Source organism: Haliotis cracherodii, unplaced genomic scaffold (genome assembly GCF_022045235.1).
Source record: "Haliotis cracherodii isolate W230 unplaced genomic scaffold, xgHalCrac1.p SCAF_1, whole genome shotgun sequence".
NCBI classification, from domain to species: Eukaryota; Metazoa; Mollusca; class Gastropoda; order Lepetellida; family Haliotidae; genus Haliotis; species Haliotis cracherodii.
This window is the reverse complement of record NW_027266264.1, coordinates 15,772,814-15,787,488: the sequence shown is the minus strand read 5'-3', so window position 1 is coordinate 15,787,488 and position 14,675 is coordinate 15,772,814. Positions and strand designations below refer to the sequence as shown.

The 14,675-nt window shown below is 37.6% G+C and overlaps 2 long non-coding RNA genes across 3 annotated transcripts in view; one reads left to right on the top strand and one right to left on the bottom strand.

Annotated features, from left to right (window-relative positions):
* The window catches only part of LOC139473568 (uncharacterized), a 481,685-nt gene that overhangs the window by 394,629 nt on the left and 72,381 nt on the right, over positions 1-14,675 (top strand). The gene's annotated exons all lie outside the window — the stretch shown is intronic.
* On the bottom strand, positions 6,116-7,968 carry LOC139460728 (uncharacterized). The gene is made up of 3 exons (XR_011652828.1): positions 7,891-7,968; positions 7,114-7,161; positions 6,116-6,180 (listed from the first exon to the last, which is right to left on the bottom strand). It is a non-coding gene; the product is annotated as an uncharacterized lncRNA (long non-coding RNA).

Genomic DNA, 14,675 nt, shown 5'->3' with positions numbered 1-14,675 from the left:
ATCTGGAAATTGAAGATTCCTACCAATCATGCGATTTAACCAATGTCTTGCGACAGCCATTTAAAACATATCTAAATGTGTCCTCTAAAACTGTTTACAAGTTACAGAAGAGTGAGAGAATTAGAATGGGTGTACGCTTGTAAGTAGTGTGTGACGAAACAATTTCTCATTACAGACAAACAACCTGTTGTGCTGTAACAGTTATTTCAATTATGATTAACTTTCAATGTTGAACTTGCTCTATCTTTGCAAAATAGTTTGGGAGTGAGTGAGTGAGTTGAGTGAGTGGGTGAGTTGTGCCGTTTCATGATGTCTCGGGCCCAGACTCGATTATTTGCAAAAGGTCGATTACTTGGAGTATTTCCCGCCGTGTCAGTATCCATTCACTCACTGAGTGACTTAACTGATGATGAGTGAGCTACATTCCAATAGTGATTTCACACGTACCGTATTAGATGTTTGTTTGTTTGTTGTTTAACGCCGCGCTCAAAAATATTCCAGCAATATGACGGCGGTCTGTAAATAATCGAGTCTAGCCCAGACAGTCCAGTGATTGACATCATGAGCATCGATCCGCGCAATTGGGATCGATGACATGCATCAACCAAGTCAGCGGGCCTGACCACCCGATCCCGTTAGTTGCCTTTTACGGTATTAGATGTAATAAGCGCCCATGGTGCTCTCAAAATTAGAAATAGGGGGCTCTAATTAGGATATTATTTTGGTGAGAGAAAAAACAGTCGAAAAATCGTAAATATTGTGGTTTATGCTGAGATTCTGGAAGGATACAAGAGAAAAGTCTGTGCGTATTATACACGACAAATTTATCTTCCCAGAATTTGATTGCGCATAATTAAGGGTGCATAAAACACACGAGTGCGTATTATACACGAATAAATAAGTCTTGTGTACATCGATCATTTGGAAGGCGTGCTAATTGAGATTGTCCACTAGCAAATATATTAGAATTTTATCTGACCGACAAGTGAAAGTATCTGAACATTCTAGGGAATTCCAAATATCATTTGGAACTGTTGTAACCATTATTCGTGAGCATCGTGGTATGTCAAAGGTATCTGAAAGATGAGTACCTAGAAACCTCAGAGCTCAAGATCGTTATCAGAGAACATAAAAGTTGTCGAGGCCTCCCGGATCTCTATACTGATGATGAAGCCGGATTTCTTTCTCGTCTAGTGACAGGTGATGAAACATGGATCCACCACCGGGACCCAGAAACTAAATTGGAATCCATGCAATGGAAGCACCCCGATTCTCCGCCTCCGAGGGAGTTTCGCACTCAACCATCGGTTGGCAAGGTAATAGCCACCATATGTTGGGATGCAAGTGGCATATTACTGATTGATTACATGCCACCAAAAACTTCAACCAATGGACAGTATTATGTTAATGTAATCACAGAATTGCGAAAATCTAATCGCCAGAAACGCCATGGGATGTTAACACGTGGTATTCTACTTTAACATGACAACGCTCCGGTTCACAAGTCGAGAATTGCACAGGCCGCCAAATGTGAATGTGGATTCGAACAGTTAAATCATCCACCCTACAGCCCAGACATAGGCCCCAGTGACTATTTCCTGTTCCGGCAAATGAAATCTGCCCTACGTGGAAGACGTTTCCAGGATGACGAGGACATAAAGGCTGCCACAGAGGCGTGGTTAGAGGGACAATCTGCGGATTTCTATAAAAGTGGTATTAATAGCTTGAAGGACAAAAGGAATACTAGTAAGTGTATTGAAGTGAATGGAGATTATATTGAAAAATTACAGTGCAAAAGATATTCTGCGACTTGGTCTTATATTGAAGTTGCAAAACGTATTGAACGCCCCTCGTATATGTAGTGTATCGCAATGTATAACAAACTCTCTTCTGCTGTTCTATTTTATTGTTGTGTATGCACAGTGAGTGATTTTGTTGCGATGTGTTGTAATGTGTTCGCCTAACAAATTTAATGCCTCAATTATGCATGCAAAGGTTATTATTTTAACAAAGAAATGTCTCCAGGTGTGTCATCACCATCTCCGTGCTCGTTGCTTTCACCCAGGCGAAAATGTCAAACGTCTAAGACCTGCATCACTTCGCACTTCCTTTCACATTAAGCTGACACGCCGTTATATAGAGAGATTCAAAGAATTAAATACTTTATTTCTGTGTCTCGCATTAAATGCACACACACACACACACACACACACATACACACACACACACACACACTGATAAGTAGAAACAAGATTTTTCTATATAGACACACAGCCACACACATAGACAACCAGACACACACACACACATACACACACACACACACACACACACACACACACACACACACACACACACACACACACACACACAAAGCTTGTAACGTAGATCAGAATAGACGAAGCAGCTTATCACTTCAGGTTTGTTACTATCGTTCCATGTTTGCCGAGTCCACATACCACAGTCAGTCAAGTTAAAAAAGTCCTGATACGCACTCGTTTTACTTAAATTACTTTCAAAGATCCAAAGTACGTTGCATTGTTCTAAAAGTTTAAAGCCTTTCTTCTCCAATAACTTTGGTTACATTTTCCCATTCTCATGTATAAAGTGGGCGATCCTGTCTGTTGTCATATGGTTTAATCACGTAAGCATTTCGCAAACTTCTGTTCGTTGAATATCTCCTCGTGTAGCTATATTTGATGCATTTCGTCCGCCTCCAAGAGGCACGTTTTATTCGACTGGACTTCTCTGTAAATGTTAACACCCCAAACACCTCATCCACAAAATAGCACTGGTTCCACAAGAGATGTATACTCCATGTGACATGCCTTCAGTGCGAAAGTACTTGGTGTATAACGCTGATAGGGCTCTCCATAACTCTCTATATGACTGAAAAGCGTCTTTAAGACAAACGCATTCACGTACTAATATGTGTAATTCTTAATTATTCTACAACCAACCACATAACCAAATCTTTTCCTTGAGGAATACAAATCCTCTACAAAGTGTTTAATTTCTACTTTCGTCACTTTAAACAAATTGTGTTATAAAAAAGAACGCTAAAAATCTGACAACGTCTCTCACAACTTCAAGGTGCTGAAAAGCGATAGGGCTACATAACTGTTATCAAAATGCCTTAGCGGTACGTGATTAACATCTGCTTTTGCACAACTGCAAGGTTGATCTACGTTATAACAATTAAAGTTAACGTCCACTCACTCATTCAATGATCATATAAATGTATATACAAGACACTGTAGGCGGGGACGATATTTTATGAGAACATTCAAACACAACCATAGAAAGTAATGTGCATGCCTTTTTATTCAGGTTTCAAGAAAACGAATTCAACACCTTGGCTTGGTATCCTGTGAAAAAAGGAAAACATGCATGAGGTAATAAATCCTACTCTTCACACAAGATAGCGGATAGTGCATAATCCAATCAGTCACATCCCTAGTACCCCTTTGTCCCATGTCACAACCATGCACTTATTCAGAGAGCAGTCATATGACTGTCTAAAACTTTAGATGTTTTCAATCACTTGCAAAAACAGAAACCGACGCTTCTTAACTACCATTCCCTAAATGCTCCCAAACTCTTAACATGCAACGTACTTCCAATCCGAACACATAATTTCTAAATAGTGATCTTATTTAAGACAACTTCGTGAGCTGAATTGTTTGATGGGCATTACTTGGAAGTTGCCGGATGACAAAGTAGACACAATTTATGGATTACAACTTCTTTAAAACTGTAAAGGCGACGTTTCGATATAAATCCTTATACCGTTGTGAAGCAAGACTGAATGAGGAACATTGTACAGAATATATAAAGTGGGTGGAGGATTAACAGAAGACAACCTCCATGATGTCAAGAAAAGAAAACTATCAGAAGCTGTCCACATTCGCCGCCTCAAGCCATCAATCAACAGAGATCAAGGCTGTTTCATCACATGAACTCATTGAGCAATAATCACCACACCTATGCAACTTATCCTATTTAGTTGGCTTCATTTCCCATTGGCTTCCACCTATGTGTTCTCTGTCCATCATGTTGAGAGAGTGTTATCCTCCAGTTGTCATTACTTACTCATGTTATCCCGCCCATGTATGCAATTGTTGTTACCGTTATCCTCTTCTGTTAATCCCTCACCTACTATATATATTCTGTACAATGTTCCTCATTCAGTCCCAATATAACTGACACAGTATTCGAAACAGCGGTAAAAGGAAACTTACTTACTCGTGTTTCCATTGAAGAACATGCCTTTCCTAGTTCCCCTTCTTTGCGACTTCCACTTCGTTGCAGTATTTTACGTGACTAACTGCCAACTGTGAAAGGGTAAAAAGAAACTCTAAAAAATATACCCAAGTTCGGATGATATAAAAAACAATCAATTTGTTTCTTTTGATTGTTGTTTAACGTCACCATCAGCAATATCGTAGCTGTAATTCTTGCCTGATTGTTTAGGGTGCGGTTAGCACACTGGTTATTTTTAGATTAATTAACTAGTGAAATATAAATAACAATTAGATCTGCATTACCAAATAGTATGGACCATCGGTTCAGCTAAACTGCCAAACAAGGCATTTTACTCGGAAAAGACGCTAACAGACATGAGACCAGTACACAACTTTGACGTGAACCTACCATTTGCAGAACAGTTTCCATTGCTGTCTCGGTGTTTGTCTTGTCCTGAAAAGGTCAAGAACGGGCCTGTAATGAAAATCTAATTTCTATCTATTATAACCTACGACCATATGATAGGCCTAAAATTAAAATGTCTGTCCTATTTGAATAAGTTTCTTTGTTGCCTACTTGAACGTCGCACTCAGTAAGATATAACGATCACTTAAAGAAAGCAGGTCTGATGAGTTCTACATCCTATTGCTAGAATCCCATCTGATAGGTACCTGTGGAAGGAGTTTTGGAAATTATTTACGTATTTATTGTTGAGCGACACACTCATCGATGTTCCAGGTACAGGGGCCAAAGTACTATATTGATAAATGATGTACTGAGGTAAGCATACCAAATTCACACGAGAACGAATTCTTCAATGTTCACTATAGACCTGTGTAAGACTATCTCAAGTCAATCTTAAAGCAAATGTGATGCAGGTGATTACCATTATGTTCTGGAACCCATCATCATTGTTTACTGCTCCAAGACCAAGGATTATAATCGGATCACATTAACTCACAAATACAATTTTGAAAGCACGTTGTGTAGACCAAACCGTCCAGTTCAATGAGGTCTTACTGCAACGCAGTCCAGAAAGTATCAACGTGTTGACAGACATGCTAAAGGCTTGGGCTGTGTACTCACGTATTCTACAAAAAAAGATACAACAATAACATATATATGTATATTAGACATCTTCTACATACAAACACTACGATCGTTGCTGAGTCTTTATTGCTTGTCACAAGAGAGTTCATTCACTATTTATGAAAGTCTAAACTATATGTTTGACTTTGATATCAATGTTCTAGTAATTCTTTTCGTCAGTTTAAGATAGTATTCAGAAATAAAAATGTAAATAATCGAATCTGGACCAAACAATTCAGTGAATGATTTTGTAAGCAACGATCCGATGGTTTTACGATAACGATCAACCAAGTTTACGAGTCTGACCAACCGATCCATTTAGTCGGTTCGTGCGACCAGCATATGTTGTTGTGACTATTCTAACCTCGAATTGGTGCCTATATCACTTAATACAGTATACACAGTGCATTTATATACACCAGGGAAAAGGGTAGGCACAGCTTTGTTCATATTTCCAAATAAAACAGTATTTTTTTAAATTGTATCCTTTATACATTTTAGAACAAAACACATTTACTTTTGTTTACAAGGTTACAAGCTCATACTGAAATACAGAAACCAAAATCGATTCTCTGATGACATGTCATTTAATGACCCTTTCCTTACTGTGTGTCTTTGTATCCTATGATATGATCCCAATATTAACATTTGCACCCATCCGGAGTGACATACTTTCTCCTACCAACTGCACATGTAGATACATCCAAAAAATATATGTTCAGGATATATGAAAAGGAGGAATGGTACTTAATTTAATTTGTTTCCAGGTGTAAAATATATTATTGTATAATCCTTACTTCCGAGTGCGTTCACTGCATCCGTCAGTGTCTTTTCTGCATTGGAATACTGCAATAGAGTAGGGAGATCTTCGTTGTTAAAATCATTTGTCTATTGTGACTACTCTACAATGCTGATTGTACATAGACTGTTTTTTTCATCGAAAATATCAAACGCCAATAGGCTGGGAACTTTCAAAAACCCTTCGATATATTACTTAGAAAATAATGCAAACGCCTTTACGTTATCTCCAAGTGATGGTATTTAGGCGTACTGCAATAGGGATACTGCAAAAGAGAGGGGTCGTTGGAATCATTGGTGTATCGACGCTAAAAACCCAAAACTGCTTTTGACATCGACAATTTCAAAAGCCATAGGATGGGAAGTTTTAATAATCATGCGATGTAATTCTGAATCAAAACTTATTTTGCGTCTGATATAACAATTAAAACATTGTAAAACTTGTTCAAATTGTTTTTAACGCCACACTCAAATGTAGCCATATTCTAGCTATATGACGGCTGCCTGTGAATGGACAAACTTGTAGTTGCTGTCATGATTAAGGTCCCACGCCATTGGGTATGTTGTTGACTCACAATCCACTAAGTCGCCAAACCTAGTCAATTGAGTCGTCTCGTACCGACATGTATATGAAGCTAGGGACTTATTCTAACCCAGAATCCCCTCAGTCTGTTTTAAGTTAAGAGTCGAATACAGTTGCACCATTTTGGTTACTTTACATACTGATATATGGGCTTCATTCATTGTAACACATGTCGGGAATCGAACCCGGGTCTTCGGCGTGACGAACGAACGCTTTAACCACTAGGCTACCCGACCGCCCCAATCGAGCAATGAGTGTACATAACGTATACACACAATGTGCATGTGTAAAGACGAAAGAGTCATACGGATATTTTCTGATAGATAAACATAAAATATACAGCCTTAAACCTAATCAGAACTAAAAGATACTTGCAAAATAATGTTTCATGTACTTACGCCCATGTCATTAACCGATTTGCAAAAGTTGTCCAAAGGCAACGCAAACTGAAAAATATTGCATGAATCTTATCAACGTGAAACTACTACAATGCTCACACATATACATTTTAATCGGAAACACACATATCAGGTTTCATCAAACTCGGTCCGTGAGTGACTGATATCAGGTGTGTTTTTTAATACGATAATGAACGACGAGTCGTCTATTTCTCATATGAGATATCAACATTATGTACAGCCTCTTTGAAGATGTTGATAAATTTGAGCAGCGTTAAAAATATTTTCACGCATTAAATGATGTAACTCCCTTAATAAAATCCGATCCCTGCAATGTCGGACAAGCCAATTTTATTAACAGGCTGGTTATGTTTAGTATTGTCTTAATATTCTCACGAACACATAACCAGTTGACGGCCACTATGTGTACATATTCTCCCATTACACATTGCCATATCTCGCGCTCTATTTGATTTGATCGTTCGCTCATTGCGTTTATCTGCCTTGTCCAGCTACCTCTAAGGGGAACAATTCACTACCCTCTAAAAAATAGTGTCGTCCAATTAACGACGTCATCGAGTTGCGAACGTATGAGCGAAGCTCTAGAAATGACGTCATGTCAGAACAAAGGTTGATCGTGAAAGAAACCACGTCTCCTCCTTTATTGTTCTTTACGATTTATGGCGTTGCTATCTTTTATTAAGAACATAAAACATTAAAGTATATACTAATATAAATAGAATATGCGATGACAGTCAGTTGCATTTTGCTACAAACCATTGTTGTTTTTCCAGTGAGAAAGGCGAACGCCACAGTCATATATAAAGCACTGAAATTCATTGTTTACTGTCTTGATTTTGGTGACTGAAAATAAACATTCTCATTATATATCCAGTTTTACGCAATATGATAAGTGCAGTTCATTATTACATAAGTTTAAAAACATAACATGTTATTCACTACATTCTAATGACACGAATTTAATATTATGCAAGCAGCAGTGTTTCAGCTGGACTGTTAAACTCTTTCAATTACTTTATACAACAGGCGATGCAATACTATACGAATAGTAAAAATGCACAATATTGTATATGTGCCAATGAAGTGTTTTATTTACCTGAATTTCACCGAGTATCAGATGAATGAGAATTACAGCTACGCACTTTCTCTAGTACATTCATTGATAACATCTATTACCTACAAACCTGCTCACGCAACCATCCCTTGTACTAAACAGTGCTGTATAAGTATGAACATATTTTCAAAGAGCATTCGAACACAGTCTTACAACAATTTCGTACTCGCGCTATGGACAAGTTCCGACAGGATTGACATTCTACACTTTCAGGAAGTTCGAGGTACGACATATATCGTAATATTAAGTCTCTCCTTGAACCAGAGTAGTATCTTTCAAATTTAAGATTCAAACACCCTCCGCAATACATTTATACGCTTTAGGCTTGGTCTGAATGACTTAAAAGTGAATAGAGGAAGATATCTAAATATTGAAAAGTCACTCAGAATTTGCCCCGTCAGTAACCTTGGTGCTGAAGACGAATTTCATTTTCATCCTGTATATAACAAAATAAGAATGGAATATCTACCCGTCTGGTCCTTTTCGTGTATATCTGCTAATAACTTTGAATGTCTGCTGTCAAGCAAAAGGTATCACGTTCAATTGCAAGTATCTTTATACATTCATCATGAATTTGTGTTACGTCAGTTGTTGTTGTCTTGATACCCCGTACACTACACTATTTGTCAATATAACTGTATGTCTATGTAACTCACTTGTATATGGGCCAATGGCTTTTCATACAATAAACCATTGATTGATTGAGTAAACATGGACAATCAAATTATACTTACCTCGTTCTCCTCGTCTGTCGTGATTGTGGCATGTGCAATTTGTTTTCTTTATATACTAGTATACTGCAAATGCAGATGCCCACGCAATTTCAAAAGTATAGAAATTCTATATATTTTAATAAAATGCAATGCTACTGTTGTAGCATATGTGTTATATTAGCATCCATCTGTCACAACAACGCCATGTGTTTACCTGTTCTGTCTGACTTTAGTGGTATGGTACACAAAGAACCTTGAAACTGTCATATCTTCAATGTTTATGATCATTTTAATTAAATGATGCTGTCGTTAATATAATATATGTATACTAGTATATAGATTCAGCTATGTTTGGACAACAAGTGTACATTATGATGGTTAGCAGAAAAAATTACATCAATCGACTCCTCCTCGTCTCTTCTATCTTACTGTGAAGCGTTTGACAAATATGTGAAACGTTTGATCCACAAGAACTTTAAACACCATTTCACACAGTCGAATTGAAATAATGTCTCAAGAAGGAAGCCACTGCATTGGTACAAGTTATTCCCGACATGGGAGCTTTCAGTTGAGATTTATTTCATATACCCAACAAATGCATTACCCATTGGGTAGAGGAGGAAATATTAGTTACCGCGGTTATGCGCCTTTCAAATCACCTGTTTCAATCAGAGGGGGTTAAATGTGATTTAATAACCTCTGATTGACCAATCAGAATCGAGTACTTTCCAAATACATGGTAGACTTTATTATTATATTGTGGTAAATGCAACAGTTTTTTATTGAAGGTTTGATAGATTGCTGTTTTGGGTTGCATAGTACACTGTATTATCGGGGCAGTTACTTAATATAGATCGTAATGGGCTAATGGCCAGAGACCGTCAACTGAAAAGGCGTACGCTTTCGGCTCTATAGTCATACGAAAAATGTATTTTGTTATTTGTTGACATTTTAATGCACGTCATCACATTCGGAGAGATCGATGCTGACTTAGGATCATTGAACACATGCTATTATCGACTCTTCAATCAACTCTTTTCCCATTGAGAATCTTACATCAATCTTACATATCGACTCTGGGTGATCAACTCTGTATTAAGATAGATTACATCTATCCCGAGCCTTTTTCCAATATCAATATTCAGCCCTGATAAGGAATTAAATTTATGGGACTAGGGGAGATGACACAAACTACAGTCATAAGAAGACCTATTATTTGCATGTTGGCAATGTAAATTGTTGTGATTTTGTGTCAATATTTGCAATACATCTGAGTAATAATGCTGTGCAAAGAGACTTATACAAAAACATGTGCCAATATCATCATGATAATGTTATGTGCACTGAAAAATCAGGTTTTATTCACAAACTAGTAATCTAATTGATTAAATCCTTGCAATGTTTTTTTTCTTCTGAAAAGTGACCTCACTTAAATGCATTCTGTATGATGTGAATAGACTTGATCATTACAACCCAATTTAGCATATTCAGTTGAAGTGAGTGAGTGAGTGAATATTTATAGTCACATCGGCATTATTTCAGCCATATCGTGACTAAATCAAGTTAGACTGAAATAATACATAATACATACGGTTTGATTATAAAACCTGTCGTCAAAGGACAGTAAAATAACTAGATTATCACAGATGTATATTTTAAAACTAGTATTGAACCATAAAAAAACATATGACGATAAATAACAGTACATTACAAAGACGGGCTGGGGGTCGCCAGCAACTAAAGGTAGGCCACCATGCTAGGGACCGTGGAGACTTTCAATTCTTCTGCTACTTGCGCGGTTCCCCAGCAGGATCTACGCCATCCCTTAGCCGCTGGCGAATATCATCAGTTTGAGCCAAAATTAAAACAAACAAGCATACTAAGACTAAAATGATAGTAGGAATAAACTTACTTCGAATGATGTGGTCTTACATGCCCTCTCAGGGGGGACAATAATTTCACAATACTTCAAACCCCTCTGAGGATACAGCCACTAACAATCTCCGTTACAAGTTAAACACTACTGATGCAATAAAATGGTAACTATTTACACAGATTCAAAATTTATCTAACAGTTCAATTTCTTTTAAAAAGTTAATTATTAAATGAGATGGAACATTGTTAAAAAGATCCGTTATTGATGTTGCTCTGAAAAACTTATCCCTTGCGATGGAAAAATCAATACAGTCAAGCAGGACATTCTCTCATCACAAGGGATAAAAAATGGAGGATCCTCACCTTTCAATATATATATTCATTAGTATATCTTGAATGGCCAATACGACATCGTCGCATAATGACCTCATCAAATCTGGACTGACAACCCAAGTAGGTATAACCGATATTTGGTTTAATTTCATGTAATTTATTGATACCTACTTCTACTTCTACATTAGATCTGCAGGCATCATCAGAATCAGAAAATATTATAAACTGATGATGTTTTGGCTGTTTACTGATATATTTTAGATTGGCATTGGCTTCTGTTGTGAAAATAGAACAGTTATCAGGTAATCAGGATGAGATAGTCCTTGCAAATTATACTTACCTTGTTCCCCTCGTCTGTCGGTTGTGGCATGGGTAAATTAGTTTCTTTACATTAACCAGAATGCAGATGTCAACGCAATTTGTAAAGTACAGAAATTCTAATAATTGTGATAATATCCAAAACTGCTGGAATATATATGCATTGTATGTCTGTTTCGGCGGATTATCTAGTGCGATTATTCTCATGCACTTACATTTTCTATCAAATAATCATGCATATGTCACAACAGCACTTTTGTTCTGCCTGTCGTTTGTAGCAGGTTGTACATTAAACCTCGAAATCGTCATATCTTCAAATTTTAGGATCACTTTAATTAAAAGATGCTGTCATTTAACGGGAATAAGATATCATTACTGATATAATACACGTATATATATGGTATTTCCAGTTGTTTGGAAAACACAGTCATATATATGTACTATATATTCAATCAAGGTAATTGGATCTCTTAAACCCCTGCATACAATTAAATCCTGATCTGATCATGAACATGAGCGGTTAGTGCCTCGGTATTGAAGTGGTGCATTCCTCATTTCCCAGCCATTTTGCATGTACCATTATTCTCACCTGAGTCGGCAAGAGTCTTTGGTGATGATAATTGTATGACTATGTGTTATAATTAAATGGTAAATACATGCATGCCAACGTATCTGCCACATCCAAGTTCGGGGTGGTGAGGCATTTATTTTGATTTTTTAAAATCATTTACGAGGGGTAATTACTAACAAATAAGACTTACACATGTCAAATAAATAGCAGTTTGTTTGTTGGAGAATGTATTCGTTTAGCATTTTCACAACTATTCCTACAACCTGTCACCCCTACAATGGAATTGGCATATTCCATTTCCAAGAAATGACTTCTCTCGCTGATTTCCAAACAGTGCACAACAGGTTGGGATAACATTAAAACATCTATCCTTGGACTAAGTTGGGAGGGTTATTTGTCAACTTCTTTTTGAAAAACTTTGTGTTTTGAACGCTTATTTTGAATTATTCAAGGCTATGGGTATTTTATGTTGAACTTTAGTCATATTTATTACATATGTAACTACCTTTGAACAATTTTCGGAATGTTCAAACATAGCGGACCTTTGTACCCTGTGTAGTTACCCGTTGCAAGAGAGCACCGTTTTTAAAGTGTTGTTGTCGTCATGGTAGAATGGAGTTACCTCTAAAGCGCTCGGTTCCAAATTAGAATAAGAGGTATCTACTCTACAGTGGGACTACATCAAATTTCAAAACACAGTAAGTTATCTCCTAATTGAAAATTGAACTGTTGTTAAATTTCATTATGTGTATTTAACCGTCACTCAATCCTGCAACATTTTGTGAAATAATGTGTGTACTTTTTTGTTAAAAATAAATTGGTTTAGCCAATAAATTAGCATATATCGCCGTGGGCGCTTATTAGAGCGGGGCGCTTATTTCGACGAATACGGTATTTGAAACTTCTAGTTCTGGAGATGTACGCTTTGTGAAATATCAAAGTGCATTCCTCCTGTTCACCATAATGCTGAAACAATAGACGCAGATTCTACCTCGATAGCTCATTGCGACTGATGCACACTGGTGTCGTGTGGACGTACGAGGGGCTTTCAATAAGTTTTGCAACTTAGGCATTTGTGTTTACACAAACAATGTCAACTTGTGGCAGGTGTGACACTAGTCATAACATCAGGTTGACACGTGTCATAACAAGTTACAGACACAACAATAAGTTAAATGTGATGCTTCATTCACCTAAGGGTGGTCACATTCATGGATTCTCTCAAACATGAACAGCGCGCTGTAATGAAGTTCCTTCCCAAGGAGGGATGCAAAGCAAAAGAAATCCTTGATCGTATGTGTAAAGTGATGGGTAAGGATGTTCCTGACTATTCCGAAGTTTGCCTTTGGTCTCTACAGTTTAAAAGGGGTAGGGAGTCCATAAACGATGACCCAAGGTCAGACAGGCCTTCACATGACACCCAACCGTAAACCATTGCTGCTATAGAAAGATTTTTTTTTGTCTGACCGACGAGTGAAAGTATCTGAACTTCCTAGGGAATTCCAAATATCAGCTGGAACTGTTGGAACCATTATTCGTGAGCATCTTGGTATGTCCAAGGTATCTGCAAGATGAGTACCTAGAAACCTCAGAGCTCAAGATCACTATCAGAGAACTGAAAGTTGTCGAGGCCTCTTGGATCTCCATACTGCTGATGAAGCCGGATTTCCTTCTCGTCTAGTGACAGGTGATGAAACATGGATCCACCACTTGGACCCAGAAACTAAATTGGAATCCATGCAATGAAGGCACCCCATCGGTTAGCAAGGTAATGGCTTGGGATGCAAGAGGCATATTACTGATTGATTACATGCCACCCAAAACTTCAACCAATGGACGGTATTATGCTAATGTAATGACAGATTTACGAAAATCTAATCGCCAGAAACGCCATGGGATGTTAACACGTGATATTCTACTTTTACATGACAACGCTCCGGTTCACAAGTTGAGAATTGCACAGGCCGCCAAATGTGAATGTGGATTCGAACAGTTAAATCACCCACCCTACAGCCCAGACTTAGCCCCCAGTGACAATTTCCTGTTCCGGCAAATGAAATCTGCCCTACATGGAAGACGTTTCCAGGATGACGAGGACATAAAGGCTGCCACAGAGATTATATTGAAAAATAACAGATATTATATATATGCAAAAGATATTCTGCGACTTGGTCTTATATTCAAGTTGCAAAACCTCGTATATGTAGTGTATCGCAATGTATAACAAACTCTCTTCCGCTTTTCTATTTTATTGTTGTGTATGCACAGTGAGTGATTTTGTTGCGATGTGTTGTAATGTGTTCGCTTAACAAAGTTATTGCCTCAATTATGCATGCAAAGGTTATCATTTTAACAAAGAAATGTCTCCAGGTGTGTCAACACCATCTCCGTGCTCGTTGCTTTCACCCAAGCGAAAATGTCAAACGTCTAAGACCTGCATCACTTCGCACTTCTTTTCACATCAAGTTCACTCGCCGTTATAAAGAGAGATTCAAAGAATTAAATACTTTATTTCTGTGTCTCGCATTAAATGCACACACACACATACACACACACACACACACACACACACACACACACTCACACTCACACTCACACACTCACACACACACACACG